Below are 22,902 nucleotides of genomic sequence, written 5' to 3'. Positions count from 1 at the left end.
AACAAAAAAGCAAATAATTGTACAAAATGAAAAAAAACACTCTAACTTTTGGCCAGGCCTGCAGTCAGTCCTTAAGACCTGCAGCACTATAACACCCATGATTTGCAATGTATTTATGTTACCCTTCGTTAACGTTCTGCACCAAACATATAGATTCAACCAGGCTCTGCCCTCCACCCTGTAATTTCAAAGGGGCACATCTCCTATTATTTCACGCTACCCATTGCTGCAAGGGAAAGATTTTTCCCTCGTTACGCCATCCTACGGCAGGCATACCTGTTCGGCCTAATCACGGGTTTACAAACTCTTGTAACTCTTGTATTGCATAAAATCCATGTGTGGATGCAAGGGAACGCCCATGCTCCGCCCATGGAATGTCTACCAGCTCGAAATGTAGCATAACTCAGATCCAGCAGATTTGTTATGTTACATTTATTCACAAAGACACGCAAGGCAGCGCAAATCGTCCTTTGAGTGGATTTCTAAATTTTACTGAAGCCTTTGCGTTGTCCTCCTGTCACCCTGCGGGAAGCAAGGACAAAGGCTCAATAAATCTGGGCATCTTAACTTCTTTTCTGCTTGAGTTTTAACTGGCGATAGTACTGCTATGAGAAATGTATATAATGGTGCAGTTCATATAACTGGTTACCCAACACCTACGCACCCTCCACTGGCTCCCCGTCGAGAAGAGAGTGACCTTCAAATTGCTCACCCACGCCTACAAATCTCTCCACAACATCGGACCCAAATACCTCAACGAGAGAGTCTCCTTTCACGTACCCAAGAAAGACCTTCGCTCTGCAGACCTTGCCCTCGCAGAGGCCCCCCGCAGCCGCAGAACCAGAGCAGGAGGAAGAGCTTAATCCTACTTCGCAGCCAGAGCCTGGAAGGAGCTCACAGTGAACATCAGATGCTCCCCCACCCTCCACATCTTCATAAGGAGCCTCAAGACCTGGCTCTTTGATTGAACCGGAGCTGCGCCTCCCCTCTTCCCCCCAGGTCCGGCGCCTTGAGACTCTCACGGGTGAGTAGTGCGCTATATAAACTAGCCCTGGGCGTAGTGTGCGGAGTGGGGCTACGCGGAGCTACGCGAAGTGGGCACAAAACTACGCCCACCCGCGCACTCCGCGTAGCCCCACTACGCGCCGCCCGCCTCCCTCCCGCCCTCCCTAAATACTTCAATAAACGGCTAAAAAGCTTTTAAAAACACTTACTTTGTCCGCCGCGTCCCCGGGGCTCCCTCTCGCCGTCCCTGGATTTGCGCAGTCATTTCGAATACTGATGCGCATGCGCGGGCGCCCGCGCATGCGCATTTCTCATGAGAAATGCGCATGTGCGGGCGTCCGCGCAAGCGCATTAGTATTTGAAATGGCGGCGCGAATCCAGGGACGGCGAGAGGGAGCCCCGGGGACGTGGCGGACAAGGTAAGTGTTTTTAAAAGCTTTTTAGCCGTTTATTGAAGTATTTAGGGAGGGAGGGAGGGAGGCGGGTGGCGGCTGGCTACGCACCGTCTGCGGAGCGTGCGTAGTGCCGCCTGGCTACGCCCGCTACGCAAAATGCGGAGTAGACGGCACTACGCACACTCCGTGCACGGAGCGTAGCTAGCCGCCCACCCCTAATATAAACCCCCTGATTGATTGATTGATTGCCTTGTATGCTGGTATTTATTATAGACACTTATTATATAGGAGCACTTAGGAAATAATTTACCTGTGTGGCAAACATATTTCACAGGAGGCCAGAGTGTTTCTAAAGAGCGCACATATGTACTTGCTACTGGCACACCCTACACTACAGGATAAATGAATGATCAACTCCACAAAAGGGTAGATAACACCTCTAAGGTATGCATCAGTATATTTGGAAAGTGTACAATAAACTGCCCGCTTGAAGCAATAAGGGAGAGGTTTACAAGCCCTCTGATTAGGGTACAATGACACTGCTGCATTTAAGCTCCAGGAATGCTGAAGAAAGGAAGCACTCTAAAGTGATTGATTTTTTTTCACCTGCTATCATGCAGACTTTGCAGTGACTCTGAGCAGTCACATTTCTTGGAGTGCCATGGTTTTGCTCACATAATTATAGATTGAATGTTTGCCACGGTAACTTCTACACTCTTTAAGTTTGGTAGTCTGGGCCGCTCGCCTACAAGGTTTTTAATTTTTTGCATTACTTGTTCTGATGTCTGATTTGTGAAAAAGTGTGTTTTTCTAAAATATCCCATGCACTCCTGTCAAGCTAAGAACATGTTTTGATATTCACTCGCATGCCTGTTGCCTACCTGTTTTCGATCATTTGATAGCTGTTTTTAGGTTGAGCCTGAGCAAGTGCAGCTCTGGGGATAATCTGTTGTAGTTCAGTACGGGAGTTAAGCCCTACCCACTCCCTTCCTTAGTACGACCTTGTCTTCATTTGTATCCTCCCATGGCTACTGGCCCCTTTACTTGGTTGTTACATTCTAGGTGTCGTATTTATTTATTGAGTTTCCCCCACGTTGGGCACAACAACGTGCTTTGCTTACATTCAGCGGGCCACGCAGGCTTTCACTTTTGAAGCCGCTTGGCCATTTGTTTGCAATGCTATAGGTTTCACATTTAAATACGCAATCTATAGCAAAGCAACATTTTTTTTTCTTTTGCAATCTTCACTGGTGAGCAGTTGTTGTCTCCTTGCAGGGCAGCTTTGCGCCTGTATCCAGGCAGTCATGTAACCGAGGTGCCCTCTCAGCACGGCGCTGAAGCTGGCGACTGCCAGAAGCAGGTCTTGACTCCCCATCAGCCAGAGCCCAGTGAGTGGGAGAGACTGGCTGCATTCGGCCCCTGGTTTCCTGCACCAAGTGTGCCCTCCGAGGGGCAGATGCAGCAGCAAAGCTTCCAGTCCAGACTAGTTTTTCTTACAAGCCTTGTCCACAGGCCATGCCCAGCAGGGATTACAGAGCATGAAACTCCCAGTGGAACTGGATCATTCACGGAGCTGGGATCCAGAAGGGCTGAGCTGGTCCCATTCCTTCCTCCATCAGGCCCTTAAAGTGTGGTGCCTGCCTTCTCTCTGTCATTTCAGGGCCTTTGCAACATTGTGTAGCCTTGGCTGCTACAGAACAACAAGGCCCCCAAAGCCACGGGTAGAAAGAAGACTAAGAGAACGAGGCAAAAACGCCTGAATCCCACAGAACAGCTATCTTGAACGGCGGACCCATGGAGAGGAATAGACAAGTCAATCTTTATAGCAGGAGTACTGTGACAGCAGGATCCCTCATTTGAATGAAATAAACATCTGATCCAGGGGCATAAGTGTTATTTTATTTGGTGATCCCGTGCATTGACCGTGCACTGTTATACCAGGTGTCCTATTTATTCATGTCTTTCCACTTGTTCGTCTTCCAGGCCGTATCTGCATTTGGCCAGTCTCTCCTCCCCGCCCCTCCCCCTGTTTTTCCCACAGCTCCTTCCTCATCTTCACGCCCGTCCTCCCTCTCGCATTCTTCTAGGTAGCTCCCACCCTCCTTCCTGGTGTACTTAGTACAAATACACAAAAAGGCACAAAACAGATGAGACCGGTAGGCGCAATTGCAAGATGAAAGTTTCCTTTCAGGGAGTGAAGCCTCAGGAGCTATACTAGGGGAGATGAGTGAACCAGGAAAAAAAGGATTCCGAACAACGGTGAGTCTGGCAAGACGTATTAAGAAATATCGCGTGCTTCTCCCACACCTCAAGAGCACGTTTATGCAGTTCAATTTTAAACCAATAGGAAAAGAAACTACACATTCCAAAACACAAAACGCTAATTTGTTATTGGGTGAAATGCCTCAATACAAATCTCAAAGCTGTTTATTTATTTAGACATTCTGGTCAGCCTCGCACATCTCCTTGCTTCAAAGCACTGACCATTACACTTGCCCTTTTGTACTGCAAACAGGGGCATCTTCTGCGTACACAGGGGCTCCTTCTTTAAGCGACTGTGGCCTGTTCTCTCTCCCCTTCTTTCTCACAAACTCTTTCTGCTCCTCTGTCCGGAGTTCATTCACCACTTCCTGCACAAACTACCTATCACTCTCTATCTTCCTTTCCATTCTGTGCAGCTCTCACTCCTATCTATTCACTATACCAAATAATTCCACTACACAAATACACTACAAACCACACAATTCCAACTCACACAAGTCCACAGCTAACTATTCCAGTTCTACCCAGAAAATCCACTACAAACCACATACATCCACTCCAAACCAAAAAACATTAATAAATAAAAGGCATTATCATTTACAATGCCAGTAGCTCAAACTTCAACAAATGCGAGACCTACTGCATTGCAAATGCTTGTTCTAACATAGTTGCAGTCTCCAGTCACATGTTCTATGTAAAAACGTAAGGCCGGGTTTAAGGACAGATACCAAAATATTGCACACTCTCCAGCTCTTTATATTTATCAGTACACAATTTTGAAAATAGCGTGATTATATGGTATTTGTTCTGATGTAGCAGGTATTGCTTCCACAGGGTTTTTAGGTTTAGCACAAAGACAGCTTCATCTGTGTTGTCATGCTCATGTATGCCAAAAAATAACATGTAAAAATACATACATATAGAGAAGCTTTTATTCAACCCTTATCCACTGAGCTACTCAAATGCCACTCAAATTATGCATGCTCCCACCGCAGCACACAGTATAGCACACTTGGTCAGTCCACTGCAGACATTGGATGCCTTCTCTGGGAGTGACTACATTTCACACAAAGGGCCTGATTACAATGGCGGGCGGACTCATATCTTCTCGTCACACTATCGGACAAAGGGACCGCCCAACATGCTGTCAGTGGTCCCTTCAACCACATTACAATGCGACCACCTCCAAGGTGGTCGCACTGCCTATCTCCTGTATTGCGGTGGGTGCTGCGCGTTGCAGAACATGCTGCAATACAAGAAATAGACAGGGAGCATATCCCTGCACTACATGGCAGGCACCATGTGGTACATTGCACATGGTGTAGGGATATGTAGGTGGGCAAGGTGCCCCCCAACACATACAATCAAGGGCCAGGCAGGCTACCGGCCCCAGATAACCCTTTCCGACAGCCTTTCCATGGCGGGTGAACCATCATGGAGCGGCTGGTGGGGAGGGACATCGTAATCCCTACTGCCGTGCCTGGTAGGCACCACCAACATTGCAGGGATTACAAGGCTCTCCACCACACTGGCAGGCTCAAGGAGACTGTTGGGTGCATGGCGGTCAGTATTTCTGACATTTTCTACATTTTGAACCTTAATTTCTCAGAAATGCTGAACATATTTACATCAAATCACAGAAAGCACACTTTCTGGGTATATATCTAACTTTGGTATAGTGGCAGAGTAGCAGTGCTCTGCTGCATGACTGCCCTTCTGTCTCTGATTTTCAGCTTTTTTCTTTCTTTTTTAATTTTCCCCTGCTTCTGACTTTTTCACTTTCGGCTTTTGCTTTCACTTCTATTTCCTTTTTCTGTGTTTCTTGCTTCTTCATCGCCCCTGCCACTGCGATTCCCCACAGGCCCGTCCCCCTCCAGTGACCCTTCCCGTATTTTCCCGCCTCCCAGCTGTACAGCCCACCACAGCACTACTTATTGGCAGCTGCTGGTGTGCCAAACGCAAACATGTCTGTGCCCATCTGCACCTGAACCACGCCCAGCGCAGGGGACCTGATCTGGGACCTTCCACTGCTACAATGCAAGCACCCTCCTTGCCCTCAACTCAGGATGCCACAACTCCTACCACTTTGCGTCACCGAAGAAGACCCATGGACCCTTTGCCTGACGGAAATGTAGCCACACCGTCACCAACACCAACACATCAGCTCCTCTCACCTCCCAGCCAACTAACAGCCCACCCAATCAGCTCACCTGCATCCTCCTCAATGTGCAATCCCTCCACAAACACACAGTACAAAAATCTGGTAACTCCTCAATGCCACTTCTCCTGATGTCACCTTTTTCACAGAAACCTGGACCAACACCAGTTCTGGACCGGACATCGCCATCCCAATGGCTGCAAAATCATCCACAAGGACTGTGCCATCCAACCAGGAGGAGGCATCACCATCCCCCACAAGAACACCCTCCGACTGACCACACACTCAAATGACCCAACGAAAACCATGGAGCTCTCCAGATACAGACCAACCATAACTCCTCCCTCCATGGCACCCTCCTCTTCAGGCACTCTGTTCCCCTGCCCGCCCTGTACTGATGCCATCATAGACTTCATCGCACCCCAGGGTCTTGCATCCTCCGATTACATCCTACTCGGAGACCTTATTTTTTATTTTTATTTATTTATTTAGTTTTAAATATTGCTGGCTAGACCCGGAGGTATCCGAGCGCTTTACATGAGGAAAATAGAGATAAAGTTTCACTGTTACATCAATAATAAAAAAGGGCATAGTAACAAAACGCAAAGAACAAGTTCAAGGAGATAAAAGAGGAAAAGGGGGAGGCTGGAGATCATGAATCATAACTCCCCAGGGTGGCGGATGCTGGAACAAAATGAGAAGGGGTGAAGGGGACCTAGGATGAAGAAATAGGGGTAAAAGGTCTGACAGACAAATAAAGGACGGCCAGAGAATCAGACAAGGACCGTCAAGATGCTGTACTCATAAACTCAAGATGGCGGAAGCATTTGAAAAAGTAAAAAAATAACAAAGGAGCTGGCTCCGGGGGGAGCCGCCAGGTCTAGGAGGGAGGGGGGCTGGAGAATGCCGTTAACAACGGGTCGTTGCGAGAACAGAACTCGGGGTTGCATGGTGTCACCCATGCATGGTGTCACTCGTTCAATGAGCCGCAAAGTTAGCTTGGGAGCCCCAGAAAAGGAGGGCAGCCAAGGGAACCAAGAGGGCGCTTCTCTCACCAGCTCGGAGAGTGGAGACGAGCTCGGGGGAACTGAATACCAGTGCTATGGAAAGCCCTTCGATGCTCCCCAGTCATTCAGAAAGCCGGAAAAGTCACCATTGAGCACCCCAGAAAAAGGGGAGGCAGCAGCAGAGACCAAGAGGGTGCTTCACTTACCGGCTCGAGGAGTGAAAACAAGTACGGGGCACTAGTCATCAGTGCTGTGGGAATCCCTCCGTAGCACCTCCATAGGGGAAACAAAATCAACGCACCCCCATTGACAATCCCGCAAGGCGAAACCAGGGGACAAGCCTGGAAAGGCAGGAGAACAGCCGGAGGGTAGATCAACAACTCAACACCTCAGCAGCCACCAGTCAACTCCACCGGTCATCGGCCACAACGCTAGGTCTCATTAGTATCACGATTCTTCAGAAATTGCAGGGACAGGTCTCAAAGTACTATAGCGGAATATTGGAGAATCGGAAAGCCCGCCATCCAAGGAGAGCCCAGGAGAGTAAAGAGGCTGGGGATGGGGTAGATTCCCGGGGATGAAGCCAAAAAGGCCATCCCTAGCCGGGAGCTCCTGGCCGGAGCTCCTCACCAGTGGGCCATCTTAGCAGACCTCAACTTCCACCTGGACAAACCCAGCGACCAGAACACCACCTCCTTATTGGAGAACCTTGCCAACATCGGACTCAAGCAGCTAGTCACCTCACCAACCAACAGAGCTGGACACACATTCAAGCCCGTCTTGTCTGCCAGTGGGAACATCCCCTACAGCCACAGCACCAAACTCCTCTGGATCGACCACCCCTGCGTACATCTACCCTTCGGCATGCCCACCATTCACAACTGCCCTCATTGCATCCCTGTCACAACTGGAACAAGGCCATTGTAGTACATCTTGTTGACTTCCTCATCACAACCACTCCTCATACATCAACAGACACGAACACCGCAGTGCGCAATCTTCACCCGATGGATCTATAACTGCGCCAACACTCTGGCACCCCTCAAGAAGACACCAGGTAAGCAACACTCCAAGAAAGCCAGGAGGATCACTCCCGCCCTCTACGAGTCCAGACACACCTGCCTACGACTCGAGAAGGGATGGAGGAACAACCTTCTCCTCAAAACCATGAGGAAAATGGCTTTCCAAAACAGAATCAATGCCAACGCAAACAGCAAAAAACTCTTCGCCATCGTCAAGGAGTTTGTCAGGCCCAACAGAGAGACCACAGATGTCCCACCCTCCCAAGCCTCTGTTACAAACTCTGCACCTTCTTCCACCACAAGATCAGACAGATCTACAACAGCTTCGACACCCAAGACCTTGCCACTGCATCTTCCACGCACCCCAAAAGATTGCGCTCAACTGGACTCCATGCATCATAGACCACACGCTCAAGACCATGAAATGCATCCAGTCAGGACCCCATTGGATCCTTGTCCATACCACATCTTCCATAGAGCATCCGCCTCCCACGCCTCCAGCTTCGCAACACCATCAACTGCTCCATCAAAACCGCCACCTTCCCAGATGACTGGAAATATGCTGAGATCAACCGCCTGCTGAAGAAACCGTCCATCGACCCGACAGACCTCAAGAACTTCAGACCCATCTCCCTCCTCCCCTTCCCAGCCAAGGCCATCATGCCCAACTTTTTTATTTCATCAAATAAAACCTCGTCCTGGAGGCTTCTGAAGCAACCACAGCACCGAGACCGCACTCCTCGCCGCCACCGATTACATCTGCTCCCTACTCAACCAGGGCGAAACCACAGCCCTCATCCTACTGGACCTCTTGGCCACCTTCAACACCATTTCACACCACACCCTAATCATGAGACTCCGTGATGCTGGCATCCGCAACAAGGCTCTGGACTTGATCCACTCCTTCCTGACTGGCTGAACACAGCAAGTCAGACTACCCTTGCTCCTCTCTGAGCCATCAGAGATCAGCTGTGCAGTACCCCAGGGCTCCTCCCTGAGCCTCACCTTTTTCAATGTCTACATGGTGCCCCTCGCAGCCAATGTCAGAAGCCATAGACTCAATATTGTCTCCAATACCTACGACACCCAGCTAATCATCTCCCTCACCAACGAACCTGCAGCCACCAGAATCAACTTTCACAACAGAATGAAGGCTGTCCCTAACTGAATGAGAGACAGCTGCCTCAAGCTCAACTCGGACAGGACCAAAAGTACTTATGCTGGGACCCACCCCCTCCCCTGGGATGACTCCTGGTGGCCCGCCTCACTATGAACTCCTAAAACTCCAACGGACCACGCACAGAACCTCTGTATCATACTGGACTCCTCGCTCTCAAATGAACAGCCAAATCAACAGAGCATCATCATGCTGTTCCCACACATTCCACCTGCTTCAAATAACTTTCAGATGGCTGCCCACAGAATCACCCACACACTCATCACCAGCAGACTTGACTATCGCAACACACTCTACGCTAGCGTTACCCAGAAACAGCTCAGGAAACTACAGAATGTCCAAAACGCCGCAGCCAGACTGGTCTTCGATATACCCCACTGCAGCCACATGACACAACACCTCAGAAACTCCCCTGGCTCCTAAACAACAAGAGAATCACCTTAAAGCTCCTCACATACACATACAAGGTTTTTCACAATGTTGGACCCGAATATATGAACCTTTGCCTCATTTTCAAACACACCAGCAAGATAACTCTGCTCAGCCCAACTAGCCTAGGCCTCCATCCCACAGTTCCACAAGACCAGAACCGGAGGAAGATCATTCTCCTAACTCGCCGCAAAGACCTGGAACACGCTGTCCCTCCACCTCAGGCAATCCGTGTCATTAACCCACTTCAGGAAGGACCTCAAGACCTGGCTCTTCGACCAAACCTCCACACCTAACAGATAAGCAGCACCTTGAGACCCTCATGGCCCATGGGTGAGTAGCCACACTTTACAAATCCCTGATTGATTGACTTTCTGACAAATTAGGTATACTTTGATTCAGCCTTCATTCTGAAGCACTGTTCAATTTTCCTATGTCAAAAATGAAATCTGATTAGTTAGATTGGCAGAAGTCAATCTGGGCAGAGTGATGTGGTTGGTGGCCACAACAAGAAGAAAAATGTTGCGGCTGCAATAAAAAGATTTGGGCGCTCACTCCCGGAGTCCCAAAAAATAGATTAAAAAGCATTAACCCTTATGTGGGTATCCCACATGGACACCCATAGCACAAAATTAAAAGATTTGTGGGAATATTTACAATGAAATGGCACAGCACCGCAAGCGGTATTTAAAAAATGCAAGGATGTGGCATATTTACAAGTAAACGGTGCATCCCTGTGCTCTACCCTGCACCAGGGATGATTGCTGTTGTACAGGTTGGGACACCTTCCTGACCAAAAACAATAATTAATGACATTTTGTTCTATCTATGTGTGCTACAGAATGAGCAGAAATGAGGAGAAATAAAAGTATTTCTCCTCATTGCACCACTTTAATGCCTCACCTGGAAATAGGTTGGTTTTTGGCACTGTCTCAGATTTATGAATACTTGTAAATTTGGAACAGTGTCAAAAAGCACCACCCATGACATGCCCCTTTGACGCAGAGTACTGCGTGAAAGAGGGCCATATTTATAAGGCTGTTAAAAGCCACACAAAGTGTCCTTGTGTGACCTTGTAATATGGGTGAGCTCACAGCACCACTGGAGCATCAAAAAAACTGATGCTTCAATGGCACTAGGGGATTGTAAATATGCCCCTTGGTGTTCATTTTGGTTGTATAGGAGTCCCACAGGTCTCAGTGGGGCCTTCCTCTGTGGTCCCATGAAACTCTTGTGGGAGTCCACTGAACCCCTAAAAATAGTTTGCTAAAGGGGGTGGGCATCTGTGGCTGGAACTCCAATTGTGGGGTGTATACCACCCATTAAGGGTTGGCTACAAGGCCTTCAGCCATGCCCAGCAAGTGGTTGCCCGCCCGGATGGGGTTAACCACTGGATCTGGCAGTAAGCGAGGCCCTGTGGCCAAACCTGCATCGCACGGGGGCTTAGGGCGTGTGTGGTAGAAGGTTGGTTACTCCACACTGCACAGGGCTGAGGGCAGTCAACAGGTTGGAGCTGGCTGCCGTGGCAGAGGTTTACTTTATGTAATAAAAAATCATATTTAAATTTATATTTAAAAAAAACTAGAAATTCAGTAAAAATAAATGAATATTGTAGACATACAGGGTGACTCATAATTAGCAGCTTCCATCATGCAGGAGCAATGTTGTTTCCCGCAGGAGGCAGGGAGCCAGCTGGGACCGCAGGACAATTAAGGCTCCCCCACGGCCCACATCAAAGCACACTAGGTGCCCTGGGTACCCAAGTAGACATAGCTGGGGCCTGAGGGATGGTGTTCCAGGACCCTCCTCCTCCATTAAATGTTGGCCATGCCCCAGTGGGTAGAGGGAAGAAGAAAGCAAAGAAGGTAAAACAGAGGGCAGAAAACAAGCAGAAAAAGGCAAAACAAAGCAGATGAGGGCAAAGCAGAGGGCTGAAACACGAGCTGAAAAAGGCAAAACAGAGTGCAGAAATATAAAGGGGAGAATACAAAAACAAAGAGCAGAAAACTAGCAAAACTGGGGTAAAAAAACTAGCACAAAAAAAACAGAGGGCAGAAACATTTGCAGAAGATAAGGTCAAACAGAGATCAGAAAATGAGCAGAGAAGGCAAAAACAGGGGGCACAAAAATGAGCAGATAAAAAAATCCAAACAGAGGGCAGAAAAACAAACAGAAAAAGGCAAAACAGAGGGCAGAAAAATGAGCACAAAAAGTAAAAAGGAGCACAGAAAAAAGGGCAGGTAAGGTAAAAACAGAGGGCATAAAAACAAACAAAACTGAGGGCCTTACAACAAGCAGAAAAGGCAAAACAGAGGGCCGAAACACTAGCCGAAAAGGCAAAACAGAGGACCAAAAAACAAGCAAAAAAGGCAAAACAGAGGGGAGAAAAACGAGCAGAAAAAGTAAAACAGAGGGCAAAAAAACAAGCAGGTAAAAGCAAAACAGGGGGCAGAAAATCAAACAGAAAAGGGCAAAAAAGAGGCCAGAAAATGAACAGAAAAAGCAAATCAGAGCACAGAAAAAAGGCAAAACAGAGGACAAAAAATGTACAGAAAAGACAAAGCAGCGTAAACAACTAGCAGAGGAGGCACAAACAGAGGGCAGATGGTAGGCAGGCAGCAGAGGGTAGCAGACTGCGGGAAAGCTTGACAGGAGAACTGGTGCAGGGGGAGTTGGCACGAGGACCTGCTGTGGCTTTATTTAAATATGAGAGGGTGGGCACGGGGACATTCCTTCATTGGGCTCATTGAGCCACGGCGACCACTACCTCCGTGGGCCTTTTTAATAAAAATGGAAAGGGCTGCACAGACCCCCTTCTGGGGGTTTAATATCCTCTGGGGACCACCACCTCCTCAAGTCTAAATAAGCAACGAGGCTGGAGGCGTGCGGTTCCCCAGGCCCTGTTATGAGGGGAGGGAAACAGATGAAAGGTTGTTCCTGCAGCCAGACGATGCATATTTGGCAGCTCCCTGTGTGCGGGAGCAATGTCGGCTCCTGCTTACAAGCAGGGAGCCAGCAGGGACCATGGGGGCATTAAGGATCCCCTTTGTCCCCATCAAAGCACACTGGGCACCCAGGTAGACGTGGCCAGACCCTCCCCTGGGGATGGGGCCTTTGCTGCTGAAATTGGCCCTGGGAGGGACCACTCTCCCTCATTGAATTTTGGCCGGGAGGAAAATAGCGGGCAGAAAGAAGCATACAAAGGCAAAATAGAGGGCAGAAAAACCAGCAGAAAATGCAAAACAGAGGGCCGAAAAACGAGCAGAAAGGCAAAACAGAGGGCAAAAAAACATGCAGGTAAAAGCAAAACAGGGGCAGAAAAACAAATAGAAAAGGGCAAAACAGAGGGCAGAAAATGAGCAGAAAAAGCAAATCAGAGCACAGATAAAAGAACAGAGAAGGTAAAAACAGAGGGCAGAAAAACAAGCAAAATAGAGGGGTGAACAACAAGCAGAAAAAGGCAAAGCATAGGGCCGAAACACGACCAGAAAAAGCAAAACAGAGGGCCCTTGCGGCCGAAATTGGCCCTGGGAGTGGCCACTCTCCCTCATTGAATTTTGTCCTGGAAAGAAATGGTGGGAAGAAACAAGCAGAAAAAAAGGCAAAATAGAGGGCAGAAAAACTAGCAGAAAATGCAAAACAGAGGGCCAAAAAACGAGCAGAAAAGGCAAAAGAGAGCAGAAAAAGGCAAAACAGAGGGCAGAAAAATGAGCAGTGAAGGCAAAATGGAGGGAACAAACCAGCAGAAAAAGGCAAAACAGAGGGCAGAAAAACAAGCTGAAAAACGCAAAAAAGATGGCTGAAAAATAAGCAGAAAAGGCAAAATAGAGCAAGAAATGAGCAGCGAAGGCATAAACAGAGGGCAGCAGGTAGACAGGCAGCAGAGGTTAGCGGATAGGAGAACTGTCTGAGGGGGAGCTGGCACAAGGACAGGCTTAATTTTTACAGCAAATAAACATCAACTTGAAACACTAACATATAGAAACATAGGCTGTGGTCTAATTGTAGCTCCACTTCTGCAAAGGACAAATGATCCTGACCTCCTGGGCTTGACAAAGGCAAAGTAGGTGTGTTTTCTCAGTAATTCCACATTAAGTATCTGAAATTCTTCCTGGAGGTGAATGCATCATTTATCTATTGGAGCCCTACGTGTATCCATTCAGACACACATGTAGTAACTCACAGATCCACTCAGAAGACTCCTGTACCAGCTCACAGATGAGCTAAGAGACTTATGCACCCACTCACACACTTACTCACACATTCATGCTCCTATTCACTGACCCACTCAGACACTCATGAACACACTCATCGACCCACTCATACACTGACACACCCACTCATAGACCCATACCACAACTTATTGACTCACTCTAAAAGCTTACAGGTTAGATTTAGTAAATACAATTTGAAAAACCTTCAGAATTCACTAAAAAAAGGTTACAGGGACATTAAATAACCTTAGAAATTCACTTAAAAAAACAAAGGTTACAGAGATGTTATAGTTAGGAAATAGGGCGAAACAAGAGGGGATGATGGACGGTGCGTTTGAGCAAATCAAACACTCACCCCCAGTCAACTGATCTGGATTTAATCCATCACCATTCTTTAGCTCACTCAGCCACCCCAGTTAAGACATGGCCATATGCAAATCAGTCTGACCCTGTGCCTCATGGGAACATTCCAGCCCGAACTGCCAAGCCATGTCTTCCCAGGACCGGAAACAAGCATCCTGGGACCGGTTTCGTATTCATAATTCTCATCAGCCAGGCTATCTTGAATCCAGTGGCCAAGTGAGCAAGGGACTCACGTCCAAGCATACCCTGCCAACTTAGGGCGAACAAAGCGAAACAAAAGGGGATGATGGACGGAGCGTTTGAGCAAATCAAACACTCACCCCCAGTCAACTGATCTGGGTTTAATCCATCACCATTCTTTAGCTCACTCAGCCACCCCAATTCAGACATGGCCATATGCAAATCAGTCTGACCCTGTGCCTCATGGGAACAGTCCAGCCTGAACTGCCAAGCCATGTCTTCCCTGGACCGGAAACAAGCATCCTGGGACGTAGACCACACAACTATCACCAACTCCTACCCCAAGCTAGACTTTAGCGGCTGAAGGCGAGTTAGGTTGGCTACATTAGCTCTGTCAGGACTCTTTATGAGCCTTATATTGTGGCCCTTGGCACAAGGAAGCACATGTACTTAGCCTTTGAATTGTAAACAATACTTGTCACTGAGTGATTCAGACTATCCCCCCATTCTACTTTATCCTTGACACTTTCCCTCACTTCACTTCCCCTCCCCGTTGTGTATGTGGGCACATATACAAGAAAAGCTTGTTGAAAAATTGCGATGTGTTCTAACCAATGCAAGGTAACATGTGCAAATTTGAATTAAACTCTTTTGCATCTAGTAATTTTGTTTCTTGAAATAATTGTAGAATTTGTTTTCATTTAAATCCCATTTGAATTACCTGTTCTTTGTCTGGGACCCCTTCCCTTTGTACTACTGGTGTAGAAGCTGAACAAAGGAATTATTGGCGAATTCCATTCTCCTAGTGGATTCATGTTCTGGTAGGGGGTGAAAAGAATGCAAAGAAACAGTAGGAGGAGGTGTAGGTTGCATAGTAGGCATAAATGTCACTTGAAAAGAGAATGTTACATAGCCAATTAAAAACAACATTAAACTCAATAGCATAAATAAGCACAATATTAAAAATCTTCTCCGGATGATCAACTTTCGTATCTGACTTTTATAAGTCGCACTTTTTGCCAGTCTCTCCAACTCAAAGAAATCCATCCTCTCAAATTGCTGCCCGCGGTGGGAGGTTGATTCTGCTAAGGAGTGCTTCTGTCAGTCCAGGGCAACTCCCTTAGACCAACCAGAACCGTCGACCTTGCGTTTTCGGCTGCACTCCAAAGACTTCGGCAGCCGCGGCCTTAGCAGCAGAACCCGGATGGCGGTTCGAAAAACAAAAATTAGTAGATCTTTGATGGAGAGTTAACCTGCAAACAGAAAAATCATAAAAAACTTTATTCTTTTTATTAGTCGATGACTCTCGGTCGCAGAATATAGCAGCTCTGTCCAGATAATTCTTGATTTTGGAACAAGAGTTCAGGCTCAGTATTGTCCAAACGATTTGACGGTGGCACAGCTTCTTGTAAAATGTTATCACTTTCTCGTTCAGAAATTGTCCCTTTTACATGTGCGTCGCTAAAGGGCAGCAAACGAGGCACGGTCTCAGTCTCAGAGTCAGCAATCCCCTCCTGGACCCACCGGTCGTACGGTAGGGGCAAGGGAACCCGTTTACAATGGTTTCCGTGCACCCAATTCTTCTTGCCCTGCACACGTACTGCGGAGCGGGTGGCTAATAACACTTGGAAGGGTCCGGTCCAGCGGGACTGGTCATTCTTTGTTCGTTGAAAATTCTTAACCAACACCCAGGATCCGGGATCGATCGGATGTCCTGGAGTTTCAGATGCTTGAGGCAAAGTGTCGTGGACCTGTTGGTGTAAAACACGCAATTTAGCCGTCAAATCGTACAAATAATCAAGCAGTATAGGGTGTTCTATCTCGCTGAATCTGGTTGGACTTGGCACTCCCCATATGTTGGCCGGGCAGCCAAACACATTCTCGTATGGACTAAGTCCCATTCGTGAGTGCGCAGTCATCCTTGTTGATAGGAGTGCTAAGGGCAGAGCGTCAGGCCATTTAAGACCAGAGCTCGCTTGAATCTTGGCCAATTTAAGTTTTAGCGTGCCGTTATAGCACTCTACTGGTCCAGCTGATTGGGGGTGATTTGCAGCGTGAAACTTTTGCTGAATGCCTAGCCCTTCACATACTTTCTTCATCACTCGTCCCACAAATTCACTCCCATTATCACTCCAGACCATTCTCGGCATTCCAAATCTGGGGAAGAATTCCTTGACAAGGGCTTTAGCTGTGGATAAGGCAGTATTGTCCTTTAAGGGGTATGCTTCTACCCATCTTGAAAAGGCACAAACAACAACGAGTACGTATTTCAAATTGTTGCACCTTTCCATGTGGATGAAATCTAGCTGCAAAACCTCGAACGGATACGTTGGAGGCACAAAATGACCAGCTAGAGTTGGGGTTCCCCTACCCGGATTGTATTTCAGACATACCATACAATTCTTGACCACATTCTCTGCACACTTAGGGATTCCAGCATTTTGCCATACCGGAGCCAACAACTTACAAATCCCTTTCACGCTGATATAAGCCGTTCCATGGGCCATTGTCACCACTGCAAGCACATACGCATCGGGTAATAACCATCGCTGATGTTCTGACAATTCGACCCAACAACCATTCGCATCCAATCTACCCTTGCTTTCTCTCCATTCATTCAACTCTTTCTCTGATGCTTCAGCTTGAACGGACTTCACACTCTCAATCGTATCTTCACACATTTCAACATCACCAACCCATCTTGCAGGGCCTGCAACATACATTCGACTCATCGCATTTCTAGCAGTTTCTTTCGCGACTTCGTCAGCAAATGCGTTTCCGCGACCAACATCATCTGTAACCTTTTTGTGTGCACTGTATTTCACAATCGCAACTTGTAATGGCAAGGTCAGTGACTCAAGAAGCTCATTCACCTACTGACCATGCTGAATCTTAGCACCATGTGAAGTCAGGAAACCACGCTCACGCCACAAACGTCCAAAACTATGAGCCACTCCAAATGCATACTGACTGTCAGTGTACACATTCACTCGTTTTCCTTTCGCCAACACGCACGCTCTCGTAAGTGCAATCAACTCTGCAGCCTGTGCTGAATCATGTGGGATACGTGCAGTTTCAACAATCGTGTGCAAAGTCGTAACAGCATATGCCGCAGTCGTATCACCATTCGGCAACTTGAAGCACGAGCCATCAACCCATAATGTACCATCACATTCTGCAAGAGGGGTGTCCCTCAAATCTATCCTCCCTTTCGTTTCTTCCTCAGTTCTAAGAAAACAATCATGTTGCTCGTCAACATCGTCTGTTTCAGCTAAAATCGGCAACAACGTGGCTGGATTCAACGTGTTGCACCTCTTAATATGTACATGACTTGCTAACAAGGTTAATTTGTAACCCGACAACCGAGCACTAGTTAAGTGCTGTGTCTTGGTACGGTTTAACAAGGTATCCACTGCATGTGGAACCATCACGATTAACATGTTATTCATCACTAACCCGGCAGATTGTCGAATGGAAACAGCTGCTGCAGCTGTGGCTCTCAGACAACTCGGCAACGCCTTAGCTACCGGATCTAAAGTCAACGAAAAATACGCGCATGGACGCTGCTTGTCCCCAAAAGATTGTGTCAGGACTGATAATGCACAACCCTCCTTCTCATGGACATACAGTGTAAAGGGCTTACTGTAGTCGGGAGTACCCAACACAGGAGCCGAACATAATGTATCACGCAATTCGGAAAAACTGTTCTGACACTCTTCAGACCACGGAATGGGATTCGGTGTATCTTTACAAGTTAATGCCACCAAAGGTTTGGCCAATAAGGAAAAATTGGGTATCCATTGTCTACAATATGATGTAATGCCCAAGAATGCACGTACTTCTCTCTGTGTCTTTGGCACACTCAATTTCATAATTGCCTGAATTCTTTCTGGGGTCAGTTTCCTTCCCTCCTTCGATAAGAGGTGACCTAAGTAGGTTACTTCTTGTCGACAATATTGTAACTTTGATAGAGATACTTTGTGGTGCAAATCAGACAAATGACGCAACAACGACAACGTAGCTTCTTCACAAATCTCCTCAGTATCTGCAGCTATTAACAAATCGTCGACGTACTGGATAAGCGTAGCGCCATCAGGTAAAACAATCGTATCAAGCTGTGTTTTTAAGACTTGACTGTATATCGATGGACTTTCACAGTAGCCCTGAGAAGCGCGTTTGAAGCGGAAACTTCAGCCTCCTAAACTGAATCCAAAAATATCCCTGTTTTCCTTGGCAATCGGGATGCTGAAGAAAGCATTTTTCAAGTCAATGACCGAGAACCAAGTGGCAGAAGCTGGAATCATAGTCAATAAGGCAGTGATATCAGGGACAACTGGAAATTGTGGCACAACTACTTTATTTACCTCTCTAAGAGCAATCACAAACCTGTAAACAGGTGGCTGGGAAGGATGAGTACGCTTCAAAACAGGCAGAACAGGACTATTGCAAACGTTACCTCTAGTTTCTTCAATTACATCTTTTTCGATCAGATCATAAATGATCGCTAACAACGCTTTTTCACCTTCGCTAGAGATCTTGTATTGGGGAATGCGCGGCATTCTAACATTGGCTTTCAATGTCACAACATATGGTGGTATTTCCAATAGACCCACATCATTTGGACCAGTAGCCCAAAGAATATCCGGAAGGGAAGACAATTCTGTCGGAAGTGTATCTTTAGACACATACATCGGGGAAACCACTCTCTTACCCAGTGTAAGTTGTACTCCCGAAGGAGAACAGTACAAAGTCGCATACAACCTTTTCAATAGATCCAATCCTAACAAATTCTCGCCACAACCTGTTGTAAGAATAAGGGGTGCTTCGAATTCACAAGGTCCAACAGAAAGAGGCATAGGACAAGAAATCGGGTTCCTAACCGGGGCGCCAGAAAAACCTACTGAAACATTCATTTCGCCAGACAAAGGTGCGCCAGGGAGTTTTGAGTGCATAATAGAACTCTTTGCAGCACCAGTATCCAACAGAAAAGGTTCTGACACACCTGATGTAATAACCTCAACATAGGGTCCACTCTGATCTACTGGAACTGAAACAACTCCCTCTCTTTGTCCATGGCTGTCCTAGCAATCATTATTATTCATATCCTCTTCTTCTGCATAGTAGTCATCAGCATAGTACTGAGTCGTCCTAACAGATGCATTATTCTGCTGATCAAAACTATTCATTGAATTCTGAGGCGGAAAGGAACGTGCGTTTTGCAGGAACGCACCGCGTCCCCTCCCTCTTGGAGCCTGTTGAATACCGCGGCCTCTCGCACCGGAAGCACCATTCGTACGTTGTAACAAGACCGGACAACTACTCTTAAAATGACCCTCTTCCTTGCAATACGCACACTGATTGGGTCCATACGGTAAACGTTGTTGAGAAAACTCGTTTCTTTGCGAGTTTCTCGAATACTGTTGAGGTTGCTGGTAATCATGCTGACTATTAGTACGGGGTGGATAAGCTTGATGTAGAAGAACTTAAGTCTTCAATTCCTTAGTCTTCTTGTCCGCTTTCTCTAGCTCATCTTTGCGCCTATTCTCATAGTACTGGGCCGTGGCCAAAATCTATGCTGACGTGGAAACAGCCCAAGCACTCTCAGAATCCTTCAACTTATTGCGCAACTCAGGAAGCAAATTATGCACAAATTTGTCGACAAACAATCTCTGGCCACCTTCGGTAGCCATATCCTGACCACTATGATCTACGAAAGTCTCTTCAAACCATGTGAAAAAGTCAGACACAGTCTCGTCTTTCTTCTGCTTACATGCAGACAACTTGTCCCAATTAACACGCAATTCGTGCATTAAAGTTTTCATAAAAGTAATAATTCTACCAGGGAGTTCAGCAATCAAATCATCAGGTTTAGCACCGCCTACTTGCCCATTGTCGGCATCTCTAAGATTGACCCATGTTTCACCCAATTCCTGTGCATGATCTGCGTGACGAATCTTACTCCAAATAGGTTGTGGAACAACATTGCCAAACAACATGTCGATGTCCGCCAAATTCATAATACACAAACTTACAGTCTGAGTCAATTCTTTATAGTACCCTGCTGGATTTTTGCGCGGGTCAGGCAAAGACTGTTTAATAGCTAAGACTTCAGCACGTTTCCAGGGAACATGTACCCAGACTCGCTGGAAGTGTGCTGGCGCGGCTGGCGGAACATTACCTGGATCAGCAGCAACTGCTTCCTTCCACACCGGAGGGACCTCTCTCATTGGATATTGTTGCGCCTTTCTCTTAACTGATGGATCAGACTCAAACAATCGCTCAGAAGGATCATTATTACGGAACGACAATATAGTCGCAACTGCTCTCCCAACATCACGAGGACCCACAATTGTCCCTATGCAACTCATCAGGGGCTTTACCTACTTCTTCATTCCATTGTTCATCGAGGAACCCGCACATTGTTTCGAAGACGTACAGTTGCTTTGGTTCTTCCCATTGAAGGAAGACGTCCATAACACTTTCAAGATCATATTGAGAAGCGCGCGCTACCCATTTACGCGCCAAGTGATCCAAAACTGTACGTTCGTCGGTACCAGGCAACTGACTACGTGATTGTCTACGTTCACTAACTGGAGACATACTCAAGTGTCCCCACAAAGGAGAAAGGAAACCTGAAAAAGTAGCAGACATTTTCTGTCTTATAGAAGGAGAAGATGAAAGAATAAGAGGAGACGGAGCAATAGTGGGAGAATCCGAGGTCGGACCAGAAGGAGTATTAGGGACAGTAATAGGAGTAGCAGGCAAAGGAGAAGGCAAGGTTGGCGGCCCCTGAGGAGGCTGCGCCAAAGGAACAGCAGTCAACGGAAGAGGCGCTAGCTGTGGAGGAATCACAGGTGGCACAACAATCGGATGTTGCACGGCCGCAACTGGTGGCGGTGGTGCCGTAGCACTCTGTGCGTAAGGGGGTGGCGAACTCAAGAGATGTGACATTAAAGGAACTTTCTCAAGATCTTTCTTTGCTTCTTGTTCCTTACGCGGCAAAACTGGGTAGCATTTATCTACCGCTAATTTCCTAATCCTACGCATTTGTTCGCTCTCTTGCTCTTCCTCATTATCCCTAAACGCAACAGCAGCTTTTACCATTGACATACCTCGTTTATTTTTCTTCGCTAATTTTATTTCTTTCTGTTTGGCTTCTTTGCGCCAGATGCGAAAAGAGTCAAACATTGCCGGCCGGGCTTTCTTCTTAAAGAGTTTAACCTCAAGATTATCCCAAATCTCTGTGTCAAAACTAACGTATTGGGGCCATTTTAAAACACCATCTTTTCTGGTGTAGCGGATCCATATTTCATTATATGCAATGGGGCCTACGCCGTGTTTCAAATATAGTTCATAGGTTGGAGTTCCAATCGGAGGAACTGGACACGAGTCTTCCAATCGGGAGTCCCTATTACAACCAAGACAAAACAAATTTCCAAGTCTGCTAAGACCAGGCATCTTCGCTCTCTAGTCTAGCTTCAAACTTCAAAGGATTATCGAATACGATAGTCTCGTGAATACACGAGTCCTTCGGTTTTGGCACTTGCAAGTTCCAAACAAAAACCCAAAAACTAAGAATCAAACTAAGGACTGGGAGACGCTCCACTTATACTTAACTGAGGTATCGATGACGTCACCAGAAGACTCGTCTAACGTTTCGCTCTACCAAACATCAAGGGTCCAAAACAGGGCGATAGTCAGGGCAGCAGTCCTTCGTAGCCGTCGGGAAGCGGGGAACCTCACAGCAAAGACTTTCGGACCATGTCGACATACAGGGGTCGATGAAGTGGCGGCCTTCCTCCAGAATTTTCACACAAAGCTCCTCACGAACCTCTGGCTTGGACCGGTACCGCTGATACTGCCCCACGTTGGGTGCCAACTGAAGTACCGGGTTTTTAGGAACCCAGCGGTGCCAGGGAGAACACCCAAAGACTTTGAGTTCTTCCTGTTTCAGACTACAGAAACACAGAGTCTTCCTGGTGAAGTCAAGGATCGTATTTATTGGCTGCAACCAGTAACAGGCATCCTAGAAGTACAACGTGTAGGTTCTCAGGAGACTGCTCAGTTTTACAAAACCATCCTTCTCCTTTTATACAAAATATTAGGCTTAAGGCCAACATTCCTTATTTTACAGTTGAACATTCACATATTTTCACTACAAAGAAAAAGCAGAGTCATGATGACAAACCCACATTTCCGTTTGCCCAGCCCATCATCAATTGCCCGGCAAGGTCCAGTTCTCATCAGATATCGATGAAACCCCAATAAAAACGGGCACCTCCTCCTCGTAAGGCAAGCCATAAAGCAAGAAACAGAGACAGGTGTGTGTAAGATTAGGCATGGTTTGTGTGCGATGAAAGGTTTACGATATGTTGTGCCTTGATACTAATCACACTCGGCCACTGGGAAAGGAACTGCCCAAACAGGTTTTGGCTTCAGGCAGCGGAGTCAGCTTGCCCAGGTCACAGCGGAGTCAGCAATGGCTGTAGTCATTGCCTTATGTGAGGGCAACCACAAGATGGCTGCCGTTCACAAAATGGAACCCGAGGGTTAGAGACGGAAATGCTGATTTCAGGGTGATTTCGTCACTCAAGCATGACAAAAATGCTTGTGCATACCGCACTCGCCATTTGCGGTTCGCTGATACCAAAATCGCCATGAATCGACGATGTTTATAACACGAGTCCAGA

This window comes from Lissotriton vulgaris, chromosome 8 (assembly GCF_964263255.1).
Source record: "Lissotriton vulgaris chromosome 8, aLisVul1.2, whole genome shotgun sequence".
Lineage (NCBI taxonomy): Eukaryota > Metazoa > Chordata > Amphibia > Caudata > Salamandridae > Lissotriton > Lissotriton vulgaris.
Note: the sequence above shows the minus strand (reverse complement) of the source record.